Below are 12,920 nucleotides of genomic sequence, written 5' to 3'. Positions count from 1 at the left end.
AGAAAACACCATTCCGAGCAACAAACACTTTGCCCTCTGATCGGTTATAGAAGTAATACCCTAAAGTTTCCTTTGGGTATCCCACGAAGAAGCACTTGTCCGATTTGGGTGTTAACTTATCTGACATAAGTCGTTTAACATAAACTTCACAACCCCAAATTTTTAGAAAAGACAAACTGGGACTCTTACCAGTCCACATCTCATATGGTGTCTTAACTACGGACTTAGACGGTACCCTATTTAGTGTGAAAGCGGCTGTTTCTAGAGCGTATCCCCAAAACGATAGTGGAAGGTCTGTCTGGCTCATCATAGACCGAACCATGTCTAACAAAGTCCGATTACGTCGCTCGGACACACCGTTTCTCTGTGGCGTTCCAGGCGGCGTAAGCTGTGGAACAATTCCGCAACTCTTTAGATGATTGCTAAATTCGTGGCTCAAATATTCACCTCCACGATCAGATCGTAAAGCTTTAATTTTCTTGCCACGTTGATTCTCTACTTCGTTCTGAAATTCCTTGAACTTTTCGAAGGTTTCAGACTTGTGTTTCATTAGGTAGACATAACCATATCTACTAAAATCATCAGTGAAGGTTACAAAGTATTCGAATCCGCCTCTAGCTGTCGTGCTCATTGGTCCACACACATCACTATGTATAAGTTCCAACAAGTCAATCGCCCTCTCAGGAAAACCTGTGAAAGGCGTTTTAGTCATCTTTCCACGCAAGCAAGCCTCACATGTCTCGTAAGATTCGAAATCAAACGAAGTTAGAAGTCCATCATTATGGAGCCTCTTCATGCGATTCTCACTAATATGACCTAAACGACAATGCCACATATAGGTAGGACTTAACTCATTAAGCCGAGGCTTTTTAGCACTTATATTACAGATAGGTGAATCATCAAGATTTAAAATAAATAACCCATTCACAATGGAAGCAGAAGCCACAAACATGCCATTACGAGATATTACACAACCATTGTCTTTACTCGCGAATGTATAACCATCCTCCATCAAACATGAAGGCGACACAATGTTTCGACTCAAGCTAGGAATAAAATAACAATTATTCAACTCCAAAATAAATCCTGAAGGAAGGTGAAGCTGCTTTATCCCGACGTTCAACGCAGCAACTCTTGCATTGTTGCCCACGCGGAAATCAACTTCTCCCTTCTCCACGCTCCTACTTCTTATCATCCCCTGCATCGTATTGCAAATATGAGCAACCGATCCGGTATCAAATACCCAAGAATTGATATAAGATTGAGCGAGAAAAATATCTGTAATATAAACAACAAATGTACGAGTGGAAGTACCTTTACTGCCACGATCCTTTATGGACTCCAAGTACACCTTGCAGTTTCTCTTCCAGTGACCTTCCCCACCACAGTGAAAGCACTTGGTGCTCGCAGTTGGTCCAGCCTTAGGTGCAGGTGGGTTTGGCTTAGAGGTCTCACCTTTAGCCTTGCCCTTTTTCTTCCTCCACGCATTGCCCTTCTTCTTAAAGTTAGGCTTGTTCTGGATTGCCATCACATGGCTACTGCTAGCACCCTTCTTGATGTCTGCCTCTGCTTGCTTAAGCATCCCACACAGCTCATTCAAGCCCTTCTCGGCCCCATGCATATGGTAGTTCGAGATGAAGTTCCCATAGCTAGGCGGAAGCGATGCAAGAATGAAATCAGTGGCTAACTCATCGCCAATTGGGAAGCCTAGCTTCTCCAACCTGTTTGTGTAACCAACTAACTTGATCACGTGTGGTCCAACCGCTGCGCCTTCTGCTAGCTTAGTTTCAACCAAAGCCTTGGAGACATTGAACCTTTCAGTCCTGGCTTGAGTTTGGAACATTTCCTCAAGCGCCACGATCATATCGTTCGCCGAGTGACCATCAAACTGCATTTGTAGGTCTGGTTCCATGGAAGCAAGCATGAGGCAACTCACTTCAAGATCAGCATCAGATGCTTTCTTGTAAGCGTTTCTCTCAGCAGCGGGTGCATTTTCAGCAGGCTCATCAGGAAGTGGGGTGTCTAGAACATCTTCCTTTTTCTCAGCCCTGAGAACAATTCTCAGGTTGCGGATCCAATCCGCGTAGTTTGTTCCATTTAACTTATCTTTCTCAAGAATTGAACGCAATGAAAACGGTTGCTTGTTAGCGGCAGCCATTGATCTACAACAAAAGTATGCAAAATACTAAGACAACATATCCAAGACGGAGTAAAACAAAATAAACAATTTATTAATCTACTCCCACTAAAATCAATATCCCTCTATTGATACTTAGTGATTCAAGATCCACATCTAACATGTCTACTAGTGAGCTTTAGCATCACCGCTAGCAGGCATGGTAAATCGGTAAGCAACTCCTTGCTAATCATATCTCATATGACTCTTGTTGTTGGGTAGCATCTCTATGCCTCACGCCCAACTCTCATGCTTCAAAGTCCCTAACCGTTAGGATGACTTTGTCTAAGCAACCAACCCTTATGCAGTAAGTATCCGATACAAACCTGTCTAGTCAAGGAAAATTAGTGGTACCCTAATTTCATAGACCCACCACCAATTGTACAAGACCGGTGACAGTGCAAGGTTTGGGGAAGCATTTCCACTTAGACATTGCTGAGGGATCGTTCTACTTCACTACCGCGCTTATGTAGACAAAAACATCATCGCATATGAAAGTAGAACGTAGTAAGAACGGCATTAAACACGTATGACTTGGTATAGCCCATGGTTCCTTTTGGGGATCTCTATCTCCATCTTTCTGTTCACCATGGCGATCTCCATCTCCATGATTTACGTATGCCATCCTTCATGTGATGAATCCGCCATGATTAATCAATCACTAACGCAAGGCAGTGAAATAAAATTACATAATCGCGGATTGTATCATCACAGATTGGCACGCAGGCCATTACATTAATTTTGACAATATCAAAAGGCTCCTGCCATATTGTCCTCATGACGTGCAAGCCATGAATTAATTACACACATGCATCACATACACATAAGGGCTATACCAGTCATGAATTCCTGCAAAACAGAGTTATGCGATTCTGACACATAAACTTGCAGGGGCAAAAACTCTATTTTCCAAGAGGTTTTTCGCGATTCTAAAATCGGCGATCACGGCGAAGCGGTGCGAAATCAGATCTAAAATTTCGTTTCCTATGCGGCAACGCGGGAATCGTCTCAATCCGAGTTACGGTTTAAGAGTTATGGCTGTTTTACCGAACAGCGGTAACCCGGCGTCCAGCAGTAGATCCCATCTACCACCGCCGCGCATCATATGCGCCCGGCACTTGACCTAGGGTTCAATTCAATCAATCTAATTGATCTCTAACTCGACATGATTGGATTTACATGTATCACTTAACTCGGATGGCGGAATTCCGACCGGTACGAGTAGATCGTTACATGACCAATCACGGCAAGATGATGAACCAAGATCAGAGACTCATCAACGACCGCACAAATCATCGTATGAACAAAACCGAACCTATAACGAGGCAGTAATAGCTTTGATACCACTGTAGAGTTACGAGGACGCTACGCTAGCCAGAAAATCAAAATTTTCGCCCCATAATCCAGGATCTACTGCTAGAGATAGGTTACGGATATACCACTCGACGTGTAGATGCAGCGGAAGACGACTCGATGTAGTCGAACACGTCGTAGCAGTGCCGTGCAGTTGCGTGGTCGTCCAGCAAGTCCTCCCACCACTTGCGGTTCGTCCTCGTGCTCCTGATGCAGCACCTCCGAGGTGTCCCACACGTACGGGGAAGAAGCGATGCGCCTCCGGACTGCTAGGTCCGCGAGGAGCGAAGGCGCGAGCGTGGAGGGCGACGGCGGCTGCCAAAAGGCGTGGATCAAGTCTGGCCGCGCCCCTCCCTCTACTTATATAGGCGTCCCTAATGTGCTCCCGAGTTGGAGGCCCATTAGTAACCCTAAGCCTTGTCTAATTCGGGTCCAACCCGAATTAGGCTTCCAGCCCCTTAAGCGTGCGACCCTATGGGTTCACGTACACATAGACATGGGCCGAGTACTCCTACTCGCTCAATAGTTGACAGCGGCCTCTAGCAAGGCGTGACAACTCCTATATGCACGCAAATGATCATATCAGACGAACCACTACACCACATACATGTTGCTCCCTTGCCTCATGATATTTGGTTCAACTCGTGGGTTAACACTTAACCCAAGCACGGCCATGCATTTGTTGATCCAATCACTTGAGTGATCCAGTGATATCTCTCTCAATCAAGAGGGGCAAATTCCATCTTGATTGACTATGCCTCGCAGCATGTTTCCTGACAAACCTGAAGACTACCTTTATAGCTACCCAGTTACGGAGTAGCGTTTGATAGTCTCTAAGTAGGTCGTTTCACATCTCGAATGCATACGACAATCTCAGGTCTAAGGACATAACATATATGATGTGAATAGAGACTATAACATCTCACGTTGGGTCTATCCAGCCCTATGTCATACATGTGCCCACAATATTAGTTTGACATCTCTATGTCCATGACCTGTGAAACATGGTCATCAACTAATATTGTGCTGATCTAATATACTTGTATGTCTCACACACATTGATCAGGGACAACTTTAGAATAACCATACAAGTAAAAGAGTTTCACAAACAATTCACATAATTGTCAATCGATACAAGTTGCCTTTCAATGGATATTCAATATACTCATAATATGTCATGGATATAATGTAATACAATCATCTCTATGATTACCTCTAGGGCATATTACCAACACGTGCTCTGTCACATGATCCTGCAGCCGCATATTTGTTGCCTCCTCCACCTAGGTCTCCATCACTGGCTCCTCCAACTATAGATCTGCGGCCACATACACCTTCAACAACAGATTTGGGGATTATTAGGGTTATGGGAGTTAGTAACTTGGTGGTGGGATTGAGGCAACCGTAAGAATCCAGGGGCACAGAGAAGAGGGAAAACCTCGAGTGCGAGCAAAGGCAGGGGAGGAGGCCACCGGCTCAGGTGGGAGCGGAGGGAGAAGAGGGCGTCAGGCCCCTGCGGAAGACCACGCGAGGGGCTGGCACGACGACGCTGGTGGAGCCACGGGTGAGGATGGTCGGCGCCAGGAAACGAGTCGCGATGAGGGCACGAGGAGCCGGGGAGGGCGGCGTGAGTGCAGGGGAGGCATGGAGGAAGCCGGCGGCGTGCAGGGGAGGCGTGGGAGAGGAGAAGCCACGGCGTGCGGGGGAGGCGTGGGAGAAAGTTGCGGCTCTATCTGTGGGATAGGGAGTCCACGGGAGGTTTTCATCCTTTGACTTTAATTTTATTTTTTTTCTGAGCAATGAGCACGGCGAGCGCGGGAGGAGGTATTTTCACATTTTGTTTGGCGCGTAGGGCGAGCGAGTGAGGCCCAATTTTTAAAGTGACAGACAGACTGACGGTATATCTATTTTCAGCGACAGATAGTTCGACCTTAAAGATCATTACCTATAGCGACAGATAGTTAATCTCTAAATGGAGAATTAGCGTCAGATTATCTCTTAGTTATCTTTAGCGTCAGATCATCCATCGATAAACAGAAGTTTTAGTGTCAGATATCTGACGCTGTTGTGGTGTTGTGGTGTAGTGAATTTACACAAGTCGTAGTTTGTATAGATATTATTGCTCTATAGTCAAAGTGTTGTATGGATATGAACTGATCATAATTAGTTGATTGAGTTTCTTGTGGTAGAACCTGGCTACACGGGTTTAAATCCTTAATTTAGTATAGGTGCTTATATTTTCTAGATTTAACGGTGCTATATTTTTTTTAAAAAAAAGTGGTGTATGATAAAGTGTTACTAATAATAATGGACATATTGCAATCGGAGGAGGTAACCGATGATCACCTGCTGTATATAAACTCTACCTCGCTGGAGTAGTTTGGGCTTTGGGCCGTGGAGGACCTCGGCTCTACCTACTCACTAGTAGGGACGTGGCAAAACGACGGAGCTGCTGCAGCAGAGAATGGTCCACCGTCCGCTACGCTACCCACGAATCCGGCGCCGCAGCCAAGCAGCAGCAGCAGCACCCAATACGTTTTCCCGCACGTTCCTCGTCGGCCTTTTATTGCTCATCGCTGAACTCAAAGCGGGGGCAGCATCCCGATGCCCCTGCACGCCGTCGGCGATGCCACCCGAGTGCCAGACGGCCGGCAAGCTAGCAGCTGCACCAGCATGGCTGCACCGTACGGCCGGGCAACGCAAGATAAAAAGCCATAAAGCTCGCAACCTTTATCCGTTTCTGCACAACTAGTGCTATAAGTTGTGTCATTATTTTTTTAGTTGCGTGGCTTGTGAGACTTTTGTTTAATTATTTTTTTATGGATCTCTATTGATATGAGTCCAACAAAGCTCTTGTTCTGGTTGTTTTTTTAAAAAAATAATGTGTTACAACTCAAAAAACTAGTCTGGTAGATGAGAACTTTTGCTACCCTATATATTCTCCCCCACCATCGTTACACGATGTGGGACTAAACTCCAACAATCTCCCTCTTAGTCTTAATCGGGGTTGGTCCTTGCCACCTGTGACCTTTCCGAGATTGGATAGAGCTCTTGCTCCCCTGCTTAGATTTCTAATCTCGGATACCGGCTCTTGATACCAATTGTTGGAGCTGGCTTGCTCGTCACTACGAGCCTTTGCTCCCCACAAGTCTCAGGTCCACACAAAGCTGACAATATATAAGGCTTTGGGTCCACCCAAAAGACTAGATAGGTGAGGACTTCCTCCACCTTATATGTTGTGCTCTCTCATTGTCGGTTATCGATGTGGAACTAAACCCTAACATAATAATCCATTTTGTGTGGCTAAAGTTGATTTCAACAGAAGGTTTCTTAGTGTCTGACTTCAAAGACGCATTCTAATGTCAATAATTCTCGCTTATTTCTAGAGGGAAAATTTGCTGACCTAATACTAGAAGACAGTAGTTATACACCAAACATTATGGGCGCCGCCAAGACCTACACTATGCTGTATTCCTATCCCTCAAAAAAAAAAAAGATTCAAGAGAGCAAGAGGCTGCTCGCAGGTCCAGAAGAAGGATAAGATGCCAGCCGGAGGAATCAGAATCAGCCAGCAAGAGAATGCACGTTGGCGCTTTAGGCTAGTTCGCCAAATTTTTTGGCCTTAGCTATTGTAACACTTTCGTTTGTATTTCACAATGTCCAATCACGGATTAACTAGGCTCAAAAAATTCGTCTTTCAAATTACAAGCAAACTGTGCAATTAGTTTTTGTTTACGTCTATATTTAATGCTTCATACATGCGTCTAAAGATTCGATATGACGAGAAATCTTCTAAACCAGGCCTTAGCATTAGTATTATCCAAGAGAGTTTTTCAGTGTGGTGTACATGTACTGTGTACTATCAGCATCAATTTTGTGATAAACTAATAGCAGCTACGCTAAGCAACAGCATAAGCCTGTTGATTAGTCCAAAGTCAACCGCTTGGCACGTGCAAAAGATAGATGCTCTAACCTCTGTTTCTCCTCCATATAATTTGCTTAATGATGCTACTTATTGCGAACGTTAATTTCAGTCGACGACCTGAATTGTTGCAGCCGTCCTGAACATGGCCTATTGTTAAACAAGGTTTACAGGTAGTACTGTGTATAATTAGTCTGTACGTTACCATTGGATCCATCCATAATATATGATTTTTATTTTTTGCAAACACATAATATATGATTTGAGTAGGACCTGATGAGTTGTCGCTCTCGACCTCAGCTGACCATATTGCATCTGAAGATGGAACCATATGGCAGCAAGTGAAGAAAGTTTGTTTTTTTTTCTCATTATCTTAGGAGTTTTTAAGTATTGCTACCATCGATCTTGTAAACTAACTTTACTAAGAGACAATATAAGATTGTTCGTTAATCCTAAGACCAGTCTCAATGCATAGTTTCATGGCACAGTTACCAAGACTATAAATTAGGTAACCGAGCCACATGAGTTTCATAGGGATGAAACTCCTTTATTTAATGACCCTGCCAAGTCAGCAATTTTGTTTATGTGGCATCTTATTTAATGTGCATGTCACTCTCATGAAACTTGCATTGAGATTGGTCTAAGTCATCACAATCACTACCTAAGATGTACTCCATTGGTGTTCTAAGCGTGGCATTTTAATTTCCATGTAGTTTCTTTCCTGATGCAAAGACTGTTAATTCAGGAATCGTCAAATGTTGGAGCCCGACGTTAATTCAGGAGTTAATTCAAGAAACATGGTCTTTTTTAGTCTATTGGAAGTTCTAACTCTTATCAGAGGGTCGGAACTTCCAACGTCCATCGGATCTTCCGACATGGGGGTGACCCCCGGCCACCCAAACAGGTTTGTCGAAAGTTCTGACGTCCAACTCTTGAATCTTCCGACACAACCAGATTTTTCAATTTCTCCTAGTAATGTGGGATTCTTCTAGTGTTTTAGCATTCAAAATTTAGTATAAACTTTCCCTAGTAAATACCTCCTAGTGAGGATTTCCTAGTGTTTTGACTAGTGGTAGTGTTTTATTACTAACTAAAAACACTAGGAGAACTCCACTCTTTTAGTAGTGCGACGTTGGAGTATTTTTCCGAGGGCACAACTCTTTTATCCCGATTCCAATTTGAACGTTCCATATATGTTTTGTTGACCATCTCATCGAGAGGAACGCAATGATGAGTTCTATTTCATACTTTGATAACTTCACAAAATTGATAGATTTCGTCGTTAACATGTATATTTTACTATATATTTTTAGGAATATTTTTACAATGATTGGAGAGATGATGAGAAACGATTGATATGTCTATAGTCCGTGGACCCAGAACATGAAAAACGATGAGAGACGATGGAGGCAAGGCGATAGGAGACGATAGGTGTGTCTATGGTCGGTGGGCCATAGACGTCACATCGCCTCTCACCGCCTCCGAAATTATGGGATTAGGACCCTAAATAGAGGAGTGGTAAATCTTTTTTATATATCTTTTTTAATGAAGGGTAAAAGGGTAAATTCATATTTATAAAAATAATATTTTGAGTAGCATAGTTAAGGTGTATGATTCAAGTACTATAGTTAGTTAGATAAAAATCTTATTTTTAAGTTTTTTAAATCTTCTTAGGGTTCTACTCGCCGGCGTCTACTAGTGCGTGTTACTGGGAGCCGTCGTCGCCGACAATAGGGGTTGGGGTTTGAGAGAAGCTTGTACAATGATGTTATTACTCTTCCACAAATCAAGAAAAAAGTTTTTAGCGGAGGCGATGAGAGGCGATTGGAAGAGATTCCAACCATTATAAAAGGTCTCTATTTTTAGATATATACTATGTCTAGATATATAGTTAAAATGATATAACTAGAAAACCAAAATATGTTATAATTTGAAAGAAAAGGAGTACTCTGAAAAATTGAGCATGCAGTAGATGTAGAAGAGAGCCGGACGACGATATGCGGCAGGCAGGATCGGATCATCCCCTGAGCAGTGAGATCATTGCTCCTAGTAACTTGGTAACTTGGGAGTTCCGGAAGGAAACAAATGCCCGGATCTTTCTATAACACACAACTCGTCAATAGAAATCAATAGAAATGCTTATTGCAAAGATCAAGGAGGAAACATGAGCTTGGTGCGTAGTGGGTGTTAAGAGGATTAAAGAAGTTGTGCCATTGTTTTGAGGGGTGCGTGGCTTGTGAGACTTTTGTGTTTTCTTCAACTTCAACAGTTATAATTAGACTTTGCATTTTTAAAATTTACTAAAAATCTTAAAAATTGCTCTCCAACAGTTTTGCATTTAACTTATGTATTTTGGCAAACTTGGCATTTGATAGACCAAACTTGACATTTTTGCATAGGCACAATGGCTTGGCAATTTTGATATCCCGAAAATCTTGGACTCCTTGTCGTGCCCGTACTCCCCACGTCACGGTAGTTTCCCGCGATACGAGTCCTCGCGCACGACTATTCTCGTTCCCCCGCGCGCCACCTCCTTTTTTCTGCGCGCCGCCTCCTTTTCTTGCAGCGACGTGAGGCTAGGAGATCCATCACCGCCTCCTCTCCTTCCTTCATGCGACGCTACGCCAGCTAGGAGATCCATCACCGCCTCGTTTTGTTGCAGCGACGCGAGGCTAGGAGATCGATCGCAGCGATAAAATTTTCTGCGAAGATGAAAGATTCCCGGATAAAAATAGTTGGGTCCACTATTTTGGGAAATGCCAAGTCAAAAATGGCAAACACTTGGAGATGAACTTATTTTTTCTTTGGCAAAACGTTTAGAAATTTGGCAAACTCCAACAAATGGCAAATTCTAATTGCATAACTGTTGGAGACTTATTTGTTAGATCTCTATTAATATAAGCCAAGCAAAGCTCTTGCACTGATCGTTCACCTCTTTAATTGGGAACGCGTCCCCGAGCGTCCAGGGCATCCACGTTAGCAAAATTAATTTCCACCGTTAGATCTTCATCGAACATCTCTGGTTGCCTCCATCGGACGCTCCCTTCTCTCCACCCTTCTCTCGCAAAAAAAAGTCTCGCAGCTGTTGACGGTCCTTAAGTATCAAATTTAATTATCAAATAAACAAAGAAAATGATCCAAATGAAATCAACATCTAGACTTTGGGTTTTATCTGACAGAATTCCACGAGTTTTGGTGTTTGTCTATTTCTGCAGGGGGGTTATCAGGAAATACGGAAGAAAGTCCCACACGTCGGGATTACATAGAGATATTAACGTGCCGCGCAATTATCTTACATCTAGAAGACTCCAGAAGCCACGAGACCAAAGCGGAGACGAAACGGGGCCAGAGGCAGGGCGCCCGCCCTGTTCCCCTGGGCGCCCGCCCCCTCCCTGAGTCCAATCAGGACTCTGCTTCGTGGGAGATCTCCACCGACCTAAAGGATGAATCTAAACCATACAATCTATGTCGGTTTGATCCAATGGCCCATATTCACTTGAAGGGACTATAAAACCAGACCCCCTGGCCCCTGGAGGAGAGAGCCTCTCAACCCTAATTCATTATTCCTCAAGGGAGAAGAAGCCTCTGATCAAGATTAGAGCCACCACATCAATTAGATATCTAGATTAGCATAGCTACATAGGATTAGAACTAGAAGAGTCAATCTTCGATTGGTTTCCGGATCTGTCAAGAGGATTCTTGGTAATTCTCTAATTGTGCTTCTAATTGCTTTCTAATTATCTTTGTTCTTCAATATTATGAATATGACTTTGTTCTACTTCAATATATTGCTTATGACTTTGCTCTACTTGCTTATATTCAAGATTATATTGTTCTTAGTTTATCATAGTTATGTACTTGGCTTAGTTAGATTGGATCTATATACATGCTTAGGATCGACTAGCGTTTATCCATCGGATCCATGGGTAAATGATAGATATTTTGTAGGCGTGGTGCTTATACCGTATTTATCTGCGATTGTACCCAATATGCCAGATCGTGGGGTAGTTCGTGATAGTGACAGCTTTATTGATTCTTATATAGTCCCCCTCTCGTGTATTGGGCTGGCAGGGCAATATTATTACAGGAGAGTGATTGCTATGTTTCTCATTTACCTTGCTAATATCACTATGCATGGGCGTAGTCTTGTCTCACAATGATTGCTAAGTATGCTTGCACTAACTATGATAATGCTAGACTATATAGTTGAGAATAACTTAGGGAATATTCTTGTAGTTCGTTCTAATACCATGCTAATGACTTTCTAGAGTATCTAATTGAGGTGCTTATCATATTTATATGTCGCTGATCAGATTAATTATCCTTGTCACTATTCATTACTTCCTATATCTTTTATGTGACGCTTATCCCTGTATGAAAGAGTTAGATAATTGTTCTCAATTACATATGCAATGATAGATACTCAATCTCATATTCTATTCTGTAATCAATATTGATGATTGTTAATCCCTTCCCAGTGGTAAAAATATAAATAACGATACCTGGAATACTTCCTGGTTAAAATGCTACATCGGAATTAATCTGTGCGCTTGCAGATCCCATTCATTATTTATTTAGAAGAGCAATTGCATATTTCAATACCGCGTCTCTCATGTCATGCTGGGGATGACAACTTGGCTTAAGTGGTATGAGGGATAGGTTTGGCATTTTTGGCACTGTTACTAGATTTAGAAAACTTAGTCTACTTTTGGTAATGATGTTAAGAATACCCAACAAGCATTTTTGGCGCCGTTGCCGGGAAGGTTGATTACTAATCAAGAATGGAATAAAAGATTTTGAGTTATCATTCGCATCACTAATATGATTGAGCTTATCTATTCTGTCATACAGTTTTATCCCGATATTTTCTATTTTTATCTTATGCAGGGGAATGTATGAATAGAAGACATCTTCCAGGAAATTTTGTTGACAATCCCGAAGCGTTATTCAGAAGAACTAGAGCCAAGCTAAAGAAGAGATCATCAACACTTCAGCAAGAAGCTTCATCCAATCAAGAAGATCACTGGAACTTGTCTTCAGAGTTCGAAGCCATGGCGAACAAATCAATCCGCGAGTTCTTAGCTCCCACTACAGACAACATCCGCACTGGACCTGCTGCAGAGATCGACGGCAACTTTGAGCTCAAGCCTGGACTTATCAACATGGTGCAATCCAGTTCTGTGGGAAGGCACACGAAGATGCTAGTGCTCATCTCCAACACTTCCTGGAGATTTGCAACACATTTACCATATCAGGAGTTTCCAAAGATGCTATACTACTTCGCCTCTTCCCATTCTCACTGTTAGGAAGAGCGAAGCAGTGGTTCTACGCTACAAAGGAGAAGAATACTACGTGGGCACTATGCTCAACAAACTTTCTGGCTAAGTTCTTTCCCATGGGCAAGACCAATGCTCTCCGTGGGAAGATTACAAGTTTTCAGCAACAAAATGATGAATCTGGTCCAGAAGC

The sequence above is a fragment of the Sorghum bicolor genome, chromosome 10, assembly GCF_000003195.3.
Source record: "Sorghum bicolor cultivar BTx623 chromosome 10, Sorghum_bicolor_NCBIv3, whole genome shotgun sequence".
Taxonomy (NCBI): domain Eukaryota; kingdom Viridiplantae; phylum Streptophyta; class Magnoliopsida; order Poales; family Poaceae; genus Sorghum; species Sorghum bicolor.
This window is presented reverse-complemented; position numbering follows the sequence as displayed.